This window comes from Acipenser ruthenus, chromosome 10 (assembly GCF_902713425.1).
Source record: "Acipenser ruthenus chromosome 10, fAciRut3.2 maternal haplotype, whole genome shotgun sequence".
Classification (NCBI taxonomy): domain Eukaryota; kingdom Metazoa; phylum Chordata; class Actinopteri; order Acipenseriformes; family Acipenseridae; genus Acipenser; species Acipenser ruthenus.
The window spans coordinates 4,709,994-4,731,820 of NC_081198.1; the positions used below are offsets into that span (position 1 = coordinate 4,709,994).

Below are 21,827 nucleotides of genomic sequence, written 5' to 3' on the forward strand. Positions count from 1 at the left end.
AGGTGGAACACAGATTTTCTCACAAGGACCTGGATTTAATAAAGTCTTTGTCTTGCCTTGTACCCCACTCTAGTACATTTGTTGATGCTATCATACTAAAGCCTCGTCAGATGATAGCTGTTGTTGACAAAAATGACACGGGCAATGAAATTGTTGTACTAAACCTATGTTGCTTAAAAAACTCAACAAAGATGCAGACTGTGCTGCTGTCTGTAAACTTCTGCTTGGATATGCAGATGCATTTCCCTTGCTGCATAAGGAATTGCCTATAAGCCTATATTATTAATGCAACGAAAAATTACTATGTTTAAAAGTATGTGTCTAAATGGTGGCCCCTCTAAGAGGTCTACTGGCCCCCCCATTCTAAAGGAGCTGGAGCCGGGCCTGATTACCAATGAAATGCAGTGTAACATTCATAAGGGGGCCTTTAGCTTCAAGTTGATGATATTGAATTTTTTGCTAATTGTTGCTCCTCTGTAATGTTAACTAGACTCCCCTGCTAATAGCTCGGCTCTTTTGGCAAGACCCTTTGTCTGCTACACTCAGAAGCCCTGTTTCTGCAGAACCCCCTAACACAGCTTCACTAATTTTCCATGTCAAATTAGTGTGATGAAAAACTTCTAATTACTGTTTTGAAGGATCATTTAGATCATTTAGAGTATTAGCACTGCTGCTGTGGCCTGTTCCTGTGCTGACACATTTGCATATTAATCTGAAGGGGGGGGGGCATGGATGTCTTGTAACTTATTTACAGCACTGTGTGTGTGTGTCTGTCTGTCTGTCTGTGTGCACGAGTGGAAGGAGGCAAGGAGTCAATCTTGACAGCAGCTCCCATAGGCAGGAAGCCACAAGAAGGAAGAAAACATGTCTTGAGCACTTTAGGACAGGTGGAAAAAGACAGCTTTCCCTCTACTCAGTCAAAAGAGAATAAACAATAAAAACAGAGTCTATTTTTGTCGTGCCCTATTCAAGAAGCACCAGTCTTGTTAGGGCTCAAAAGGATCTGAATCTTCTCACTATACCCTCGTATGATGACTCTTGATCCTATCAAACCTGTGTTATTTGCTTGTTACAGACAAAGAGGTTCACATATTTATATTCTATAAACCAGACACCATTTCTAATGCTGGGCAAGGCGGCTTGCATTTTAGCTCACCTTCTTGGAGTACGTTTCAGGCCTTTCAAGTTATGGACGACATCATTATGTGAAGATCCCCCAGCCCCCTGGTGTATTACACTACCCAGGAAGGGGGGAACTGTAGTATCTCCTATGGGGAAAGCACTTCCAGATGCAGTCCTTAGATTAATAGCATGTAAAGTTATGTGCAAGAACCTGGTTCTAAGAGTAAAGACACTAATTACTGTTCATTGAAACATACTGTACTTACAGCATTGAGACAAGGTTAGGTTTATTCCATGCAAAAAAACAAACTAGAAAGTCAAATAAGAACACACACACACACATACACACTATATATATATATATTTATATGTTGTACATATCTTTCTCAAGGGAGCATGTGTTTGAAACAAAACATTGGAGGTATTTATAGGTTTTTGACAGCATGACAACTACTTGTTATTTATATATATTCAAATCCATTATTTATTCTTACATGATGTAATGGTGTTCTATATATTGTGACATCAATCTGTATTAATTCTAATTAACATTATTTTATATAAACTTATATTTATATTATTATGCAGTGCTGGTTCTGAGGATCAGCCTTGATTTGGCCTCCGCAGCACAACAGCATCAGCAACTTTTGAATGAATTTTATTTGTTTATTTATTTAAATGTTATATATTTATTGAAGTTAATTAGTTCATTTTTTTCTGTTGAGTCCTGCTGGCATAATCATGTTCAGTCAATTTATCCATTTACTTTCTTTTATTCTACTATATGTCGCATTGTCTAATTTTAGCTATTCTAATACTACAAACTTTACATCATTTATGTCATGTCCTTGACTGGTGAAGTGCTGTACTATTGGTTCATCAATTTTCTTTTATATATATATATATATATATATATATATATATATATATATAGTATTTTCTAGACTCCAGTGCAGAAACTTTTCCCCTAAGGCATAAGGTCATGCTATTTTGTTATCTGAGCTTTTCATTCAATATTTTGCTTATAAAAAACAGATTCCTTGTAATACATTAAATTGCTCCAATAGGTCACCCTCGGTTGAATAAAGTGTCAATCATCGCCATTATACAAAAACAGCAGAGCACACAGCCCAAGGAAAACAGCTGGTTGAACCACTGGTGCATCAATAGCCCTACAAAAGGTCAAGTGCAGCCACCTCCTAAAAGAGCTGTGAGCTATAAGACATTTGCTATGAGCCCAGACTGTGGACCCCCACCTGCTCAGTGGCTTGAGTCTGGAGAGGAATGGTGAGCAGTACAGGGCCTCTGATCGATGGGGAGGTGGAAGCAGCTCAGTGGTATGGGGGAGGGATTATAACATTACACACATCGGCAGTTACTTCATGGATCCCCGACAAGCTGCATTTTCTTTATTAGAGGCCTGCATTCTCACTTGATGTAAACTTGATTGAGCATGCCTGCTATAGGTTAAAAACAGATGAAGTCAACCCGCAAACCTTGGTTCCACGAGTACTGTTAAAATGCAAAGCAAACTCAATAACGTCAGTTTGTGATTTTCGCCATATAATGCTGTCGCCGTATAATGCTGATCCAGATGAAACGGACAATCTTTATCCATCACCAAATTATTTAAACAATCAAAGAATATTACCAACAATTATCAAACAGTACACCTTTCACAATGAATAAATATCTTTCCAGAGCAGTCGGCAAAATCGTTACCCTGCATTCTTGATTATGCGTGGTTTGCCTCATACTGTATAGCCACAGTTGATTGCTTGTCATCCAAGGTCAATGTCAACTCAATGCAGGCAGCTTACAGAATATATCATTATAATTTATTCCAAGTCAAATCCTGCCCTAGCTCAGTTTAAGGTAGCCAAAGTGTTAACATTATTATAGATCTATTTAAATTTTAATGTGTTCAAAAGGAGGTGGATTTGTTTCTGCACCACTGATGAGTGTTGATGTCTACCACAAACCTTTGATAGCAATTATGTTTGAGAGCAGGTGAGTGGTTGAAACAGTATGAGCTGCTTTAGATATTGCCCTTTGGAATTCTACCAACGTTCTTGCTAATGTCTTGTATCATCATTCATAGTCCAATAAGAACCAAAGTATTTCTAATGCTGCTTGTTAATGCACAGTTTGGACCATGTTAACATCGTTTCAAATATTCAGGAAAAGTGAGCAGTCTAATTTATTTCCAACAAAGGAGCTGAGACAGGCTATTAACTAGCGGAATCTGTGAGGGAACATCTGTTCCAGTCATGCTGCTAAGTTTTGAATTAGCCCTCCAAATCCTAGCAAGTCATCTTCTCCCACTAGTGCAAAGGCATGTTTTGGTAGCTATTGTAATTCAGCAAAGCTCATGACTTTCCTACCTTCAGAGAACAGATTCAACAATGAAGCAGGTGAGGAGATTCTACTTGTGTTGTAAACAGCTGGCAGTGCTCATTGGAAAGTGCTTGTGGTATTTCATATTTTAAATGCAAATATTGTTGTGTGGATATTGCTTAGGGAACAGGGTAGTATTGCCATATTTAACCTTTAGAACCACCCAAAGGAGGATTTGATAACTTCTTGGAGGCATTCACTGATCTTTGAAATCTCTCCCTGAACAGTTGAAAAGCTGAAAGTTAAGCAGTAATTACATTGTAAAAGTGTCTCATAATTACAGTATAAATACTGTGTAACAACGGTACAGTATGCGCACTTTAACTTACAGTAATGTTTCTGATGTTTATTTTCTGCCACAACAGAAGATAAAGGAACAACGATAAGGTCTCACTGGTTTATTGACAGGAAGTGTGGTCATAAACCTGCCTTATGTTCGAGTCAAAAATCGTTTTATTGTCAAACAAAGCTGCTCCTTTCTATAGACTCTCTGAGCTAGAGGGCCTTCTGGAATTCCCTAATGGAATTAAAGGTAATTGGTTGAATCACTGACTTCTAAACTACACATGAAGTTCGGTGACTCTCACAGTACAAATAACCAGGGAAGCCCAGTAAAGAGGAAGTAAAAGTCTGAGCTCGGGGAAGTTTGGAATACTCCTTCCCAAGTTCACACTGCCATGTCGCGTTCTACTGAAACTTGAAAAGACACAATTAGGGAACATGAAACAATAAAACAGCAGTGTTTCTGTGTGTTGTCACATACTTCTTAGAAACATAGTTCTTCCATCTGAAAGCATAAGCAGGGCGAGTCAAATATGCTACAATACTTGAGCATTAAAAAATCCAGTTATGAACGTGGTCCGATACACACAAGAATACATTGGCCGTCAACTTTAACAGCACAAAAAAGGCCACTTAAAATCACTTTATCACTTCCTTTTTTTGTACTTGCTAGATGACAAAGTCAGTTATAATCAACCTTGGATATGCTATTTGAACTTTTAACCATTAAGAGACAGGTGACATTATAATCGATATCCAGTTTCCCATGCTGTATATTGAAAAGGTTGACCTGTTGATGTGACTTATAGCACCAATGGGTGCCCATTTATTTAAGCAAGTGCTTTTCTGAGACAGTGCATTTAGAATCCATTTTCATTGGGGAAGATTCAAAGAGAAAATGACATGAACATTATCATTGTCTATGCTGGACTTTATCACAGAATAAGTGGCCTCGGAGCAAGAAAAAACAAATAATTTGACTTTGTGGCAGTGGTTGTGAAGTAAATCTGTCCCACTGCTCTGATCCTACATCCTGTCACATTAATGTTTCAGAGCACTCAATATAAATATTAAAACTAATAGCTCCACTATTCGCCTATTACTCCATCACACCCTGAAATCATCATAAAACATTCAGAGCCTTTTAGAAAATTTACACACTTGAATTTGATGGCAGGGAAGAGAGGCTGACAGAGCCTGGCTTGCAAGCTTAAATAATAGTGGAAATCTGTTTATGGAACATGCTTTATTTATTCATCGTCTCAAAATAAGGGGTTCAATTTGGATGGAGGGGGAAAAAAATCAAAGTACAGCTATCAAGGGAGAAAGCTGAAACATAACCACACTGTTGGAGAAAAAAAAAACCTTGAAAAAAAGAATCTCAGTCCAAACAAAATCAATCTCAGGACTTTGGGTACGTAAACAGCTAATGGATTGTAAAGGCACATGCCAGCGTTATTAATTTTTTAAGAGCCGCTCTTCAGCCAAAACCCCTATAAGTCAATGATGACTTATTGGGCGGATCAATTATGCAAACTTTAAAACATTTAATGACAGATAATGAACAGGTCTCCAGAGCCCGCCGCTCTCTTGTATTATACAGTTAGGAAGCGCTACAACGAGCAGCACGCAGACTTTTATCATGTGCTCTGAAGGGCCTGGTAAACACTGATGCATGCCAAATGTATGTGTTCTATGTTTAAGTGGAATGTTTAAAATAAAAAAGGAAAGAAAACCAGTGCCAGTACCATATTTTACTTTTCTATTTATTTCAGGTTTTTGTTTCATTTGCACAAACAGTATTCAAGTGGTTTATAATGTATCAAGATACTAGAAATTATTCATTTTTACAACCTTAATGTTTTAGTTTTGTTAATATCTGCTGGTACTGTACTTGGCTTTACATGTTGCAATGAGCAAAATTAACAGGAAATTGGTAAAATAAAAAACACACTTGCAGTAAGCAGAGAGTACTAAAGAATTTTGATAGCTCTTTTTGGAATAGCACTGGACAATATTATTTTTCCATAAAATAATTATAAGGCATTTGTAATTTTTGCCAAATGCCATTTACCTTTCCTCAAGTGAATTTCTACATTAAAAAGCCACTTAGTTCCTAGATATGAGTCCCCAGAATTTTATTGCATTTTTTTTTTTTTGCAGTTGTAAAATAATGCATAGGCCTACTACTACTATTCCTAATAATAATAATAATAATAATAATAATAATAATAATAATAAGTTTTAAGATGTAGATGTAGCTATTCTGGTTCAAAACCTAAATGAGTCTAAATCAGCATCCTTTTTGATTTTACAGTGTCATGATTTACACATTACGGATTGTTGCAAAATACTTTCCTTATGCTTTCAAAATTCGGAAGAGTAGTCATCGTCCAACATTACACGGAAGTATTCAGACATTATCATCACACAGAAAGATTTCTTCTGCCAAAAGGGTATTGTTGAATCAAGTTTATTTTCAGTGAACGGAAGACGAAACAACAAACAATGATTTAATAGTCAAAGCCAATTCATTTTTTTGTTTTTTTGGTCTTCAGATTGATAGCAACAGAACTGTATACCTAATCCTTCATGCAGCATGCTGCCTTTAATGCGCAAAGTTTACAGGTGCAGAAAGATAACAAGGATGACCAAACCGGCACCAGTTTGATTTCTATTGAGAAGCATTCTCAGGCCAAATGATAAGTCGCAGAGCAACTGAAATGCTAAGGCTGAAGAAAGAGTAGAACAGTGAGCATTGAAACAATTAATTGACTGTACAGAAAACCCTAAGCATGACTGATGTGCAGTTTGGGGTTTTATACAGGTAAGAATTTGCGCTGCACTGAGCACAGATAAGGGAACTGACCTAGAGTTGGGCCAAAATGTTTACTAGCAGATGGGTTTTAAAAAATCTTCCCTAACTGGTCATGGCAGCGGAAAATATCCTGCTGTTAAACACATCTGCAATCCACTGCTCTCCCAACCCACCTACAAAAACCCTGACCTTTAAAGAAATGATGGAGAAGCTGGTGATTTGTATTTTTTCTGTGGCATTGAAGCTCAGTCTATTTTAGGCTTGGAGGCAAGACCAGCCCCTTTTGCTCCCTATTTCGCATCACTTTTAAGTCTCTTTCTGGCCACAGTGAACCCTTCAGCACTTCGCTCTGTGCAAGCGCTCGAGTCAAGATCAGTGATTTGTGATTTGCAGATGACATGTGCATTTCTTAGCTGATGGCTGTTAAACCGGTTTGCAAACCTAAGGCAGTAAACTGCGGGGGAAGCGCTTGAACCTCAGTTACCACACTAAATTGTCCTTCTCTTGCAAATTGATAGCTGTATTCTCATTATTTTGATTGACAGAAATTTAAATGTTACTCGCTGTATATGGTTGGAAATTGCAGAGTGCAGCAAGTTTGTGTTTTAATGAAGTTAAAGGTGTTTTGACAGAGAAAATTATACAGGATTTGGAATGCAACCACTATTCTAATACCCTGGCAGAGACTTGCTGTGAAACAGATATGACTTCGCATTTTTCCATGGTAAAGCAGAATGATCGCTCCATGTGCATAATACAAATGTATTTATAACAATTTTAACATAATGCTGCAGCAGCAGAAATACAAGAAAATAAAATATATAGTTACTTATATGCTTGTGGCATATAAGCATATATGCATATAGGGCAGCAGTGTGGAGTAGTGGTTAGGGCTCTGGACTCTTGACCGGAGGGTCGTGGGTTCAATCCCCAGTGGGGGACACTGCTGCTGTACCCCTGAGCAAGGTACTTTACCTAGATTGCTCCAGTAAAAACCCAACTGTATAAATGGGTAATTGTATGTAAAAATAATGTGATATCTTGTAACAATTGTAAGTCGCCCTGGATAAGGGCGTCTGCTAAGAAATAAATAATAATAATAATTGTATGCATATGAAAATTACTAGGAAATTCCATAGGTCTGCCAACAAGACATAAAATCCAAGACATTTATAATTAATATTTTTTATAATCCACATGCATTAAATTAACGTGGCAAAATCAGCTGGTATTTTGCATATCATGGTTACATGATGTTCCACCCTTGTTTATGAAACACCAAATGCTGTGTCCTAAGGATATTAATACAGTAATTAAGTAGCAAAAGTAATAATTAGGGGTTAACTAGAAAACCCTTTAACATGTAATCCAGCTATACCACCTCAAACAACTTTTGTGTTGGCATCTGATTGAGCCACGCATCAATAGTAATGTAGTCAAAAGAATAGCATGATCACGTCAGTATTGCTTCATAACCTTTTGTACTTTAAACCAAGTTGTCTGTACACAGGGGCCATCCATTTCCAGGAAACAACAGATTTATTGCAATTATTTGTCCACTGAATTATTAAAAGAAGCAATTCTACAGTGTTTTACAAGGCTTCTGACCCCAGTGTTGAGGGTTTCAATATTGGTGCAAAAAGCACAACACAGCAATTATTTTCAGTGACAGTATTAAAAATAAAAAAGCAGCCTTATGTTTTAGTTTTCATGTGCTGGTGTGATTATCAGTGCCACTAACAAGCTTTGACTGGATTTCTTCCCACAAAGGAGTCTGAAGTCACTGGCTTTCATGCTCATTTCTAAAGAGGCAATGGAATAATGTATGCCTCATATATTAGTATAAAACGGAAAGATGCAACTTCATTTAAAATCTAATTCAAACATGCAATATTAAGCACCCACTAACCCATAATTAAAAAGAGAAACAGCACCATCACTTTAAAAAGCAAAGCAGCAAAGCAGATATTTAACAAGCATTCTTTATTTTATCTATTTTAAAGGCTATTATGAAATGTCTCAGCATTAACGGATCGTTCTACTGTTGCGCTGATAATCCTCTTCTGTTCTTTGCTTTTGTTGTTCGTGGTTTTGTTTTTGAAATGACAGAAATGTATATTTTAGGAGGCTGTGTGGTCCAGTGGTTAAAGAAAAGGGCTTGTAACCAGGATGTCCCCAGTTCAAATCCCACCTCAGCCACTCACTCATTGTGTCACCCTGAGCAAGTCACTTAACCTCCTTGTGCTCCGTCTTTAGGGTGAGACGTAATTGTAAGTGACTCTGCAGCTGATGCATAGTTCACACACCCTAGTCTCTGTAAGTCGCCTTGGATAAAGGCTTCTGCTAAATAAACACATAATAATAATAATATTTTCCAGTCCAATACAGTACTTCCTGTGCTGAAAGTCATTCCTATACCTATCAGAGTACATCAGTGTTATATAATAGGGTGCTCCAGGAACTTCTGTGTCCCCCTGGTGAAACCTTTGTATGCAATCCTAATTAAATACAGACTGTTGACAGGATTTCTCAAAGTACTTTTAGCCTCAATCCCAAAAGGTAGCTCAGTTTTTACTTCGCTTGCCTCCACAGTATTGAGATCTGTAAACTGGACACTTTCCATCTCTCCACACCACGGCCTTGGCATGGCGTGTGGTGGCACTGGGCACTTATAGATGTGCGGTCCTTCAGATGTGATGCTTAACACAGGGCCCTGCAGCCTTTATAAAAGTATTATTACTGTTTCTCCAGGCACCCAGTGAGCTCAAAAGCGGACACCTGCAGGGCTGGCCTTCATCCTCCAGAGGTCGGCAGTTCACTGATATCAGCTCTTGAGTTCCTGGGTGTAAAAGAGGAAGCTAGCTTGGTCGTGGGATTGGAATACGCTCACAAAACCTTCCATTCTCCTGAGCTGTGTGGGGAATTGCTGCGGTGAGGGGAAAACATGATTGGGCATTTCAAACTGGAGAGAAAATCGGGAGTAAAATAATTGGGCACACTAAATTATAAAAAAGACAGTATGGGTTAATGTTAATGTTGATGATCTAAAGAACAACGGATGTTAATTTTGCCGCCTTACATCTCTATATTCATCCAGCTGGTGACACCTACCCCCCCCCCCCCGTATGGTGATGACGTTTGGGTCGGCCACTGCTCAGATCGATAAAAACTGAATTAATGGATAGTTTAATACTTTCTGTGCTTCGGCACTCAGGGGAATCAGGATGTAGATTCCAGTTGCCTGGTGGAAGCATAGTCTATTTAATCTCCTGTAGTGGGTGACAATTATGTTAGAAAAATCTCTGTGCTTCTGTGTCTATGGTAAGTGATGCATGTAGTGACAAGCAGATGCTACAAGGTCTCGAGATTATATCTGAGATGCGTCACAGCAGACCACAGATCAAAACACTGGACGATAAAACATTATTTTCAGGTGTGAAAAGTGTCACCTTCATCAGATATATTTTCATGTACCCCCCCCCCCCCACCCACCCCCCCGCCACCGCCCCCGCCCAAAACATCAAATGTCTGGATGTAGTATTTAGATGGAAGGATTAAGTGTTTCTTCTATCATGTGATTGAAAAAAACACTGCTTTTCATTACTCTATTTTAAGAACACAGATTTTGTTCATCAATACTGCATTTTAGCACATTGCACTGAAACCCTGACATGCTCTAATATCTGTATCTCCATCCCTAACTGTCCCCAACACTGTCATGCAAGACAAACGTAGTGCAATGCCAACTGATTGCATCTTAATTTGTATTATGCTGGGCTGTGGCACCGTGCATAATATGTGTAATGATTGCTTTTGATCGTTTATTTCTGCCACTCGGTTCTCCTGTCGCTATCTTTTTCTTTAACTTGAGGGACATTATTTTGAATTTCTTAGTCTTTTGTTCAAGGCTGGGTGGCTACTGGGTGTACAAGAAAAGCAATGCTGCACAAGATCATTTCTGTGAGTTGCTTTTTTGTATTTCTGTCAGTAACAATTTGTAAAACACCAAGGCTGTGTTTTTTTTTGTGTGTGTGTGTGATTTAAAGCATGGCTATATTTAGGTCCATCACCATGTGGAATTGAATACACCCCAATGTTACCATCAACTTAATAAAATCTAAATATTTGAGTAATTTTAACAAGAAAAACTCTGTTTGCAAACATCATAAAAATGTTGGAGACTTTAGATGTTCATGGGTTTAGGTCCAGATATCAGTTGCTTTCCACAGCTTAGCAAAACCTTAAACCTACAGATTGATTAAAAAAAGAAAAAAAAACTATAATATATCAACCTGTCGAGAACAGCTTGATCAAATACTCAGTTAAGTAAATGTAAAGATAGTGATTAAAAAGTCACCCGTTTGGGCACTTCCACATAAGATCTCTTTGCTGTGTTTTTAATTGTACTATTTTGCTATCTGACTGAATTAGTGAAGGGCCCTTATACTGGGAAATTGGTCTTTCACAATTTACTGTCAACACGACTGTGAATTTTAGACACCAAGAGCATGGTTTCTGTGTATTTATCTTGCAGCTAGTAGGGAGGCTATCCGTTTAATGGTACATTGAGTAACTGAGTAAACTGATAATATACAGGGCCCACCAGCAGTCTTCATTATTAACAGAGCCTGGAAATGTAAACCTGGCACTTTCCACACAGAGACCTCAGCCCATACATCCGTAATGCCACCAAGATTAAGATACTTCTCACCTAACTCCATCTTGATTTGCATAACCCTGCCTGACAGTTTCTTACTCTGAAGTTCTTTCAAACTGCAAGCATGAAAAAAAATAAATAAATTAAAAACAAAAACTTTCGCTTGTTACATAAAGTCAGTGTACTGTATTAATAAACAGAGAAGCTTCTTCTAAAACAATGTTATTTTGGGATGGTGCATTAGAACACAGAATCGGTGTTGTAGGAAAATTCAATCTGTTGATTTAATCTTCCACGGTGGACTCTTTACAGGCTGTATCATTTCCACTTCACCGCACTGATGGTGGAAAAGCTTTTTTTTCATGGTTTATTTAGCAGAAAGTCATTTTGATTAGCACGAGGAGTAATATTTTACAGCTGTTTGCAATTACTGCATCTGTTCTATCAGCAGTTCCAGCTATCGGAGACGGTATTGACAGAAGCATGATGGGACAGGGTCTTGGGGACAAACTCTACAGGTTTAATCACATCGTGAACATTGAGAACAAAGTAAACATCAAAAAACTGTCTGTGCCTCAAAGGATTTTTTTTTTTTTAGCTGCTTTGGTATCCTTGTTAAAATACAAGAATTAAATGAACATGCTGATGTAAGCAATTTCATTAAGCAATTTTACTCAATACAGCAGACATTACCAGGCAGGTATACTAACTGGCCTGCAATGTATTATTTTGTTTTCCTTACCCATAGCATTTTATTATATATATATATATATATATATATATATATATATATATATATATATATATATATATAATTACTGGATTGCATTGCCTTTATTACTGGATAGCATTACCTCTTTTTCTTGTGCTCATGATCTTAACATTTTTTTTTTTTTAAATGATGCATATGTGCAGATTTTACAACTTCTAAACTAAATGATTAAACATCGGCGTTTCAGTATCTCATTACTTTGGGCTGTACGGAAGTCTTACTCCAGCAGTGTAGCAACAATTAGGTGATGTGAAAAGCACAGAAAGTCACAGTGTACTAGGAAGCAACAGTTTAAACTTTATAGTGTAACAAGATGTTTCACACAAATAAATAAGGTACATTAATAATAAAAGCACTACACATTATTTCATGTATTATTCAAACTATTTCCAGGCTGTGCAGCTTTTGAAATAGTTGAAATAGTAGGACCACTTTTTAATGAACCCTTTTTAGAAAATGTAATTATGGACTTTATTTGAAGATTTTCTTATCTAGATTAAATAATAGCTATTCATAAACTTTTATTAAATGTTTGTAAATGAAGTCTGCAGTTTATTCAAAGTGTTTCAAAACTCTTTAAAGGGGCACAAACCAAGGTCTTAAAAAAATGCAGCCCTCTTACTGTATTTGCTGTTGATGGTTTAGTTTTTCAGATTTTTATTTTCACTCTGTTCTAGTCCATTTGTTTTACCTCCACACTTTAGATTCACTCCCTACGCAGCAGGTAATAGAACTTCATTTTCTACTATTGCAGAAGAATTGTCCTGATCCAAACACTTCTGAACACTTTACTTCATTTCTGAAGTGAGGTGGTTTGAAAATGTACCACTAGGGGTGTGCAGCTGCAAATGATGTCACCTCTGAAACTTGGACTTTGTTTGGACATTTTACATTATTATTTGTGAATTTAGCAGACGCCTTTATCCAAGGTGACTTACAGAGACTAGGGTGTGTGAACTATGCATCAGCTGCAGAGTCACTTACAATTACATCTCACCCGAAAGACGGAGCACAAGGAGGTTAAGTGACTTGCTCAGGGTCACACAATGAGTCAGTGGTTGAGGTGGGATTTGAACCGGGGACCTTATGGTTACAAGCCCGTTTCTTTGACCACTGGACCACACAGCCTACTGAACATAGTACTCTGGGGTAACCCGTTCAAATCTGCCATCTTTATCAAATTATTTGTTTTTGGCACACATATCTTTATTACATATCTCTGTTCCCCATTTCTCCCATGTTACACCACTGCTCCACTCTCTGCACTGGCTCCCTATCGCTGCTCGCACCCAATTCAAAACTCTTCTACTCTCCTATCGCTGTCTTGACCATTCTGCTCCCTCCTATCTCTAGACTATCATTTCTCCCTACACCCCCTCTCGCCCCCTCCACTCCTCCACCTCTGGCAGACTAAATGTACCCCCCCTCCGCTGCCCCGCCTCCAGAGCCCACTCCTTCTTCACCCTTGCCCGTCAATGGTGGAACGACCTACCCACGGATATCAGGACTGCTCAGTCCCTGACCACCTTCCGACGCCTCCTCAAGACACAGCTGTTCAGACAGCATCTGTAAACACTACAACTCTCGATCATGCGGGACTATATGGCACCCACTTGTACCAGTATTTGCATCAGCTTGTACTTGCAATGAACTGCTCCATAACTTGCCACATTCAACTACTGCTCCTAACTATAACTACTTAGTGTAACTTGTATTTGATTTTACTCTTTTATAGGTATCTGTACTCACGTTTTCTGTAATTGCTCTTATTTGAAATCATTCTCACCCATTTATTGTACTTACTACGTGTTCTTACTGGACTTTACTCATATAAGCAAATACTTTTGCTCTCACTTGAATTGATTTTATTGTACTTTCATATCTGCTCTTATCTGTAATACGATATTCTGTAATGAGATATTTTATAATGTGATACTTTGTACTGTGATAACTTGTAACTTGTCGCCCTGGATAAGGGCATCTGCTAATAAATAAATACATAATATATGGTTATCGCCAAATTATATGTTAATATTGTACTAAAAAAGATCAAATAAATAAAACTGGCACACAACCAAGCGTCGGGCTGCCTCACCGTGACTGACAGCAGACTTACATTCTTTTTTTTCAATATTTGTCTTTCTTTGGATCGATAAATTTACCCCTCTCTGCCAAAAAGCTGCCATTTAAGAGGCTTGCTCAGATGCTCAAGCCTGCTCAACATTGATTCGTCTCCAGTCAAAATATCAATAGGTTTGTATGGATCTGCACCTTAAAGTAACTTATTCATTGATCGAGACAGTTGCTCAAGAGTGAGCAGGTGGGTTTTCACAATGTGCCACAACAATTTGAAACACTGGTTAGTGCTCGGCCAGAAATGTTAAGACAGGCAATTCATGGCCAGTACATCACCTGTCACATGCAGGCAACAGCTTTTCAAAACACATAATCTCTGACCCATTGTCACCTTGATCTCTGGCAAACACCTTCCTCCAAATGCAAGACTTAACACAGTTATGGCGCTTTCATTTTTCCACTTGGGATCTTCTAGGATGAAAGTAATTTATACCTGGTATTTAGGAATCAAAGTCAAATAACTGGTTAGAATTTAAGAGTTTTAAAATACGCTGCACAAATCCAAGCCTTCACATGTGAAAGCCACTGGAAGTGAGCACAGTGGGTATGTCTTATTCAGATGCAATCTTATATATTTTGCATCAGTGTAAATGAAGTTCCTATTAGGTAAGGCTGATTAAAAGCCATTTTTTATTGTCTGGTGCTTATGCGTAGAAGGAAATCAGAATGACTTCTCTACATCTAAGGTACGGTACAGTGTAATAAAACATGCATGTCACATGAAAACTACTGCAGAACTGTGTCTCGTATATGTTTTTATACCAATTAGCATTTTGAATATTTATAAGGCTATGAAAGCACTGTATTGTAACAAGAGCTTTCTCTTATTCAACAAGCAATATGCAGCCCTGAAACATTACTCTGGGGCACATCAACTGAGGCAATGATTCCAGAACCTTGTCTTCAGAGCCACTTGACTTCTTTCCAAACTGGGACAGTGCTGGGTAACTCCTATTACTATGGCACTACTGTATTATGCATTTATTTATTTATTTTTAATTATGTATTTTATTGAGATAGTTTAGTGTAATTATTTCAAGGTAACCAGTCTCCCCAACAGCTAACACAACACCTCCCTTGCCTGTCACTGTTCTACATCTAGCTCCTCTCATCCACCTGCAACAAACATGATACAACTCCAGACCCTCTGCTTCTCTCTTTCTGAAAATCTGTATTGTCTCTCTAATATAACATTCCTGTCTTGTATTCTACCCAATTAGAAAATGATTCTGTACCATCAGCCAATCAGCTTCCAGCTCTAGCGGGCTTCTATCAGACAGTAGATGCCTGCTGCTATGTCACGGCATCAACTGTGAATCAAATTTAAAATAAATCTGGCAAAGTAGCAGCTTTTTCATTTTGATTTGCTGTAGTGAAAGCTCAGTTCACATTTATTAAACAGCAAATACGAAACAAAGACACAATTGGTGTATTTTATTATCCACCAAAACCAACCAATTTATACTTTGCAACTACGAAAGCAACCAGTCCTGTACCTGCCACTGCTGCATCAGCCAATCCACAGCTTGACTGGAGCTCTTTCAACACCAACAAACCGAGACACATACAGTTCAGTAATATTACTCCACTCAGATACTGGTACTGTCCAGATAAACCATAAGCAATTCTGACAAGTAAAAAGTTATTTGGTTAATAAAGTTCTTTGTTTTAGTATGTGACCCTTTATAAACCTTTTCAGGACTATTTTCCTAAAACCTCTTTCAGGAGAAGGGTAAACGACGAATCGTTACAAATCTTGAAAGTATTGTTTTGTTGAAAACAATAAAAAAAAAAGAGTTTTCTAATAGCGACAGTGCCCTCTCAATAAAGGCTACCGTGTGGCAGTTGACCTTGACTTTAGTTAGCACCCTCGCTTTCGGCCCATTGCGGTCAACTAGCACACAGGAGAGCCTTATCAAGAGGACACTATCACTAGTGAAGTATACAGAGCAGTATACCCAGAGTATACTGTTCATATTTGTGTTACATTTTTAGAATTGCTGTGATGTTTTGTTGTACTCATATTTTTTTGAAAGTGAAATGAAGTGTTGTTAAACAATAATGGCCATACTATATTTATTCGCTTCCACAATTTGATGTAACTGTTTCAGCTGGTTGAATTCTTATATTTCATTAGCGGAATAGAAAGAGAAAGGCAATTCTCCCAGGGACCTGGAAAGGGCTTTGTATTGAAACAGATGGCGTGGATATTGTTGACATTTAACCATTTCTATTTAAGAAATTGTTGTGACAAGACAGGGAGTCAGAGAGCTCCCTCCTCCAGAAATAACAGCTGTTTTCAATTTTAAAAGAGAAAAAACAAATGGCAACCGGTGTTTGTGGGATACTTAGCAGAGCTCTGGGTGTAGCTTGTGTTTTTAGGGTTTCCCCTAAAATAAAATCAGTATGGGATTTGGTGATACTTATTATTATCAAAATAGGAAAAACAATAATCTTACCTGGGATCTTTATGGGTTTCTGTAGAAAGTATTCTCTCAGTCATCCTCCTGGCTCTTATTCTGTAAAACCAACGTTAGGATTTAACGTAAGGAATGAATTATCATTACAGTATTTTATTTATTTATTTTTCCTTCATGTCCTAATGCATACAAAATCAAGTTCAAAGACAAGACACGAGAGAACCTTTTAAAATTTCTATTGAATAAATTTGGATTGAAGTTCAGTTAACCAAGTAAAAACACAAACTACTGCTAACTGATCAAACCCCAGGGAAATGAAATAATGATTTGCAAGGCCAAACTATGGCAAGCCTAATCAATGAGCTGGTCTAGGCCGATAATTACTCCTGCTTTTGCCAGTCTACAAAAAAATCAATGGAGTGAAGAATACAAAGCAGGAGAGGTAATGTCAAGTCATACTGCACAGGGATCCTGGGATATATAATGAAAACCTAAAGATATCCAAGATAAGGGTGGTTTATGTTACAGTAATCATGTTGAATACTGCATTAAAACAGATTTGGTACTATTTATGGATAGAAACAGGATCCAGTCTTTATGCTCATAGTGTGTGTGCGTGTGTAAAATTGACAATACAAGTATTAGAAAGAAACTGCAATGACACAAAAAGTATAAGGAATGAGCAATGTTCAGCTAGTCTGAGACAACAACATCAAAATGACTGATTTATTAACCTATTAAAATAACCATTTTATTTGAAATCCCCCTGGCACTTTGCCTCTAAATCTAGAATTTCAGTTTTTAAAAGTAATGCACATTGTACAGCTCCTCTAGACGTGCACAATATGTAATTGCAGAAGAACCATACCTAGAGGTATATATCAGTTTTTTAAAGAGCATCTTCAGGTTACATCAATAAAATAGGGCCCTTTGTGCACCAAAGGTGTTGAATGTTAAGCGTCTGTGAGGCATGATTTTAACACGAACAAATAGGCGTAAAATCAGGGTAAAATTAAAACCCTCAAAACCACTGGCCAAAAAAGATGTAACCAAAGAAGTCCACTATGCTATGAGGCACAAGTGTACATTTGATATTTACTATTGAACTGACTTTGTCACAGTTAACTGAACTCTAAAATGATTACACTGGGTGAGTTCATTGACCTAATATAAGTAAATAGAGTATAAAATAAAAAAAAGTAGAAAGCATGATTGTGCCCTTTGTTTCACCACTTGGTTTTTTGTTTTGTTTTTTTTTACTCAATATGTCCCACGTTCTATGTATTAACTCACAACTGAGTAGCTGGCCTGGCTAGTATTTTTGGCATCTGGTGGCTTATTCACCTAAGAGCACTGACATACAGATCAGAGAGACAGAGAATTAAAGAGAGGCATCTTTCATCTAACAAATGGGACCACTTTCACTCTGTCTTTGCATGTACTGTATGTGTCTCTAGCTTCATCATCCAGGCAATGACTAAAATCCAAAGTTTGGCAGTACTTCTTACATATCGCCTGGACAGGTTCGTTTCAGAGTAGAATCCCCTTTCATCTCCACTTGCAGAATTCTTGGGCACATCACAGTCATACTGTCCAGCCTCTTTGACATAAACAGAGTAAGGCATTTGCACTATAAACAAGTGGCAAATAACTGATTTCTTCTATAATGCCATAAAGGCACATCAATTCACTTGGGCTCTGCTCTTTTTCCTTTTCACATTTACATATGCGTTATTAAAATTGTAAAAGACTTCAGAAGGCTGGGAATATTTAATTCATATTCCTGATCAAATTGAACATGCTCATGTGAAACCTTTAACAGGATGTCTTGTGCAAATTATTACTGAACCTAGGAAGCACTACTGCCTAGTGAAAAAACTAAATCAAATTATATTTGATATATATCAGGGTAAATAACAGAACTTTTGCAATGAGCATCCTTCAAACAAAACAAAAAAAAAACGACATCATCCGGCTGCATACTTGCGGTAAGCTTAAATCCAGCTAAGATACCTGAAGATTGTGGAAGCTAAAACTATTTTTTTTTTCCTGCTATCTATGACTTCTAATATGAACTTTATCCTGTCTATAGTACCTGCTGGTCATAAAGCAGCATTTACTTGCAATTCATTATTTCTCTGTATTCAATTACCCTAAATCATTTTTTTCACTATATCTTGTAGTACATACACATATATGTGAATATGATATTGAAAACTATTAATTTAAATTCTTTACATTTTAGCATCACATTTCTAAACCAACTCCAATACTAACGCACAAGCACATGTCCAGGACCCACGTGGTTCTCCTGAACCCTGTTTATAGTTAGAATATGTTTTGCTGGTATCCAGATACCTCTTGCTTGTTTCCCAACTAAGAGCTGAATTAAAATGTCATACTGTGTCTGAGAATTGTGCTTTTCTCTATTAAAATGGCTTGTCTGCTAGCTATTACATTTTCTAATGCACTATTCACTCGCTTACATTTTTAAGACAAAGTCTATTTTCTGCCTGAGCATTAGGCCAACTATGTGAAAGTGTAATACCCATAATGTGCATTGTATCACACGTTTTCATTAATATATGCATTATTTGATCCGACTATGAAGAATGCTCCTCCTTGGCAAAACATTAGTCTACTAAAAAAGAATAAATAATGTAGCCCAATGCCCTGCCTTTCATTTTGAGTGCTTTGTGTGTGTACACCACCACAATGCTTCATATTATATTCCTAGTATGAAACTGCGTCCTGCAGTGGTGTCTCGTGTGAATAATTAAGGATATATGTGGCTATTCGTCACCACCTGTGCAAAAGAAATTTCTGATCTCAATGGGAATTGCTGGCTGAATAATGAAAAAAAGTGTGAAAATAATCAAGTGATCAATAGGTTCACTGGAATACAATGGAAATATCGTGGCTCCTATGTAATACAATTTGAATGCCAGTCAAAGCTAAGTGAAACATGGTACCTAGCAGATTAAAAAGTACAGTACATTCTGCAAGAGTTTGAAGGGCTGCAAATTCATATGGCTTCCAATAGAATTATATAGAAATTGCCCCTGAATACCATTCGTTATTTTCTAATGAGTTTTCCACATATTTATAATGGATTCCAGTATAATACCAGAGGAATACCAGCTAATCCCCAAGAATTCATTTGGTAATACAGATTGTGAGCTCCAATGTTGGGTTTTCAAATGAATGGGTGTGGTTGGTCAAAACATTTTAAACAAACCCTGCTATAAAATTACTTTAATACTAAATACTTTCATTCATTTCATCAACGTGATTCAAGAAAGATTACAAGGCAAACACGTATGTTTTGAGTGTGTTCTCTTATGCATGTTGTATAGTCTGCATTATTTAGATAACAGCTATTCCCAACCGAGAGATGAATGTACAAAGGACAATGGAGACTTCAAATTGTACTGCCTCCCTGGTTCAAATCATAGCTTGATGGGCAGAATCTGCTATTGAACTGATGACCTTCAGCTGCTAGTGGTCAGCACACCTGGGCATTGGACAGTGGAGCCAAAATACCTGCCTTCCTGTACCTTAATCATTGAACCCATACTGTGTAGTCATCAATATGTATTGCCCTTAGTAACCATGGGTGAGCCCAAATTGTCTGTTTTGCAATGCAGTATCCGTGTTGTATCCTTTTATTGATTATTTTGATAGAAGAGTACACTTTCATAGGCGTGTTCTGTTTGGTTTCTCAACTCCTCTGGCTCCTTTATGGGTATTGTCTGTTTTTATGCTGATTTAAGTCTATGCTATTCATAATTAATTAGCAAAAACAGCAAAAATCCTCGGGAAATGAAAAACAAACCTTCCCAAACTCAGACCTGTGGAAAATATGTGTTGTTCACCAGACAAGTATGAAAAATATAACAGAGGCTGGATCCCCACCAGAAAGCTGGAGAAACAGTTGGAGCCAATGTGGCAACAACCGGAAAGCTCAACAAGAAGAGCTTTTCTGCCGAGGTATTCTGTTTTGATCGTGGTTTAGTCTTGCAACATAATATCGTCTCGTCTTGGTTGAGTTTCTGCTGATGCACCAGGGAGCTGGGCCACTGGTCCCTCTTAGAGAAAATCAAACATCTAACATTGCATCTGAGTCTCTTAAGTGTCTTTCTGTCTGTAAAAATCTGTAAAACACCAGGCAGATGTTTAATGATTCCAACATTAACAGCATTTGAATCCTCTCCGGTTTAAATCAATTTAATAAATCCCTACATGTATATGATTATAACACCACACTTTTGCGTGCCTGCATTCTTATTTTTAATTAGAAAAACCAAAAGAAACATAATACATTCAACAACAAACATCTGTATCAATGTCTTCAGTGAACTTTTGAGCCAAACATGTATTATGTTTATTTTATAGTGTTTCTAAATGTAACACTGTTGAGTGTATAATATTTATGCATTATTATTATTATTATTATTATTATTATTATTATTATTATTATTATTATTATTATTATTATTATTATTATTTTGTGTATACTGTTTATTCTTTCTTTTTGTATGTGGACTTACTGTAAAGACAATTACTATTAATGTGTTTTGCTAGTACATTCTATCCACCACTGCCACTGAGAACCTGTACCTGGTTAAATGAAGGAAAGGATTGCCTGATCGATTGAGAGATTAGGCTCATGGATATGGCATGTGGAGAGACCCGGTCAGGGTAATCAGTGTATTGGATGTCCTGGTACTGAAATGGGATGAAGATCCTAAGGCAGCACCGGGAAGGCAGGAGGTCAGGTATCATCTAGAAATGTTCTTTTCACCATCTGCAATGTATTGTTTCCTATAGTGAGGACTCAGGTTCAGGTTAAGAGATTATCTGCTGAGCTGGTTTTTAGAAGTGTTCCATGAGGTTTAGTTTTTAGTTGAGTGATACTGGCTAGTCCTTTCTCAAGGAAGAATATGCACATACTGATTAAAGTATGTGCAAGGAGGCTGTGTGGTCCAGTGGTTAAAGAAAAGGGCTTGTAACCAGGAGGTCCCCGGTTCAAATCCCACCTCAGCCACTGACTCATTGTGTGACCCTGAGCAAGTCACTTCACCTCCCTGTGCTTCGTCTTTCGGGTGAGACGTAGTTGTAAGTGACTCTGCAGCTGATGCATAGTTCACACACCCTAGTCTCTGTAAGTCGCCTTGTATAAAGGCGTCTGCTAAATAAACTAATAATAATAAAAAGTAAATG

General features: G+C 37.5%; 1 long non-coding RNA gene across 2 annotated transcripts in view; it reads right to left on the reverse strand.

Moving 5' to 3' along the window:
* The window catches only part of LOC131738120 (uncharacterized), a 100,204-nt gene that overhangs the window by 18,336 nt on the left and 60,041 nt on the right, over positions 1-21,827 (reverse strand). For both annotated transcript variants that reach the window (XR_009329642.1, XR_009329643.1), the window contains exon 4: positions 16,644-16,703. This is a non-coding gene — a long non-coding RNA (uncharacterized LOC131738120). The remainder of the gene's footprint in view (positions 1-16,643; positions 16,704-21,827) is intronic.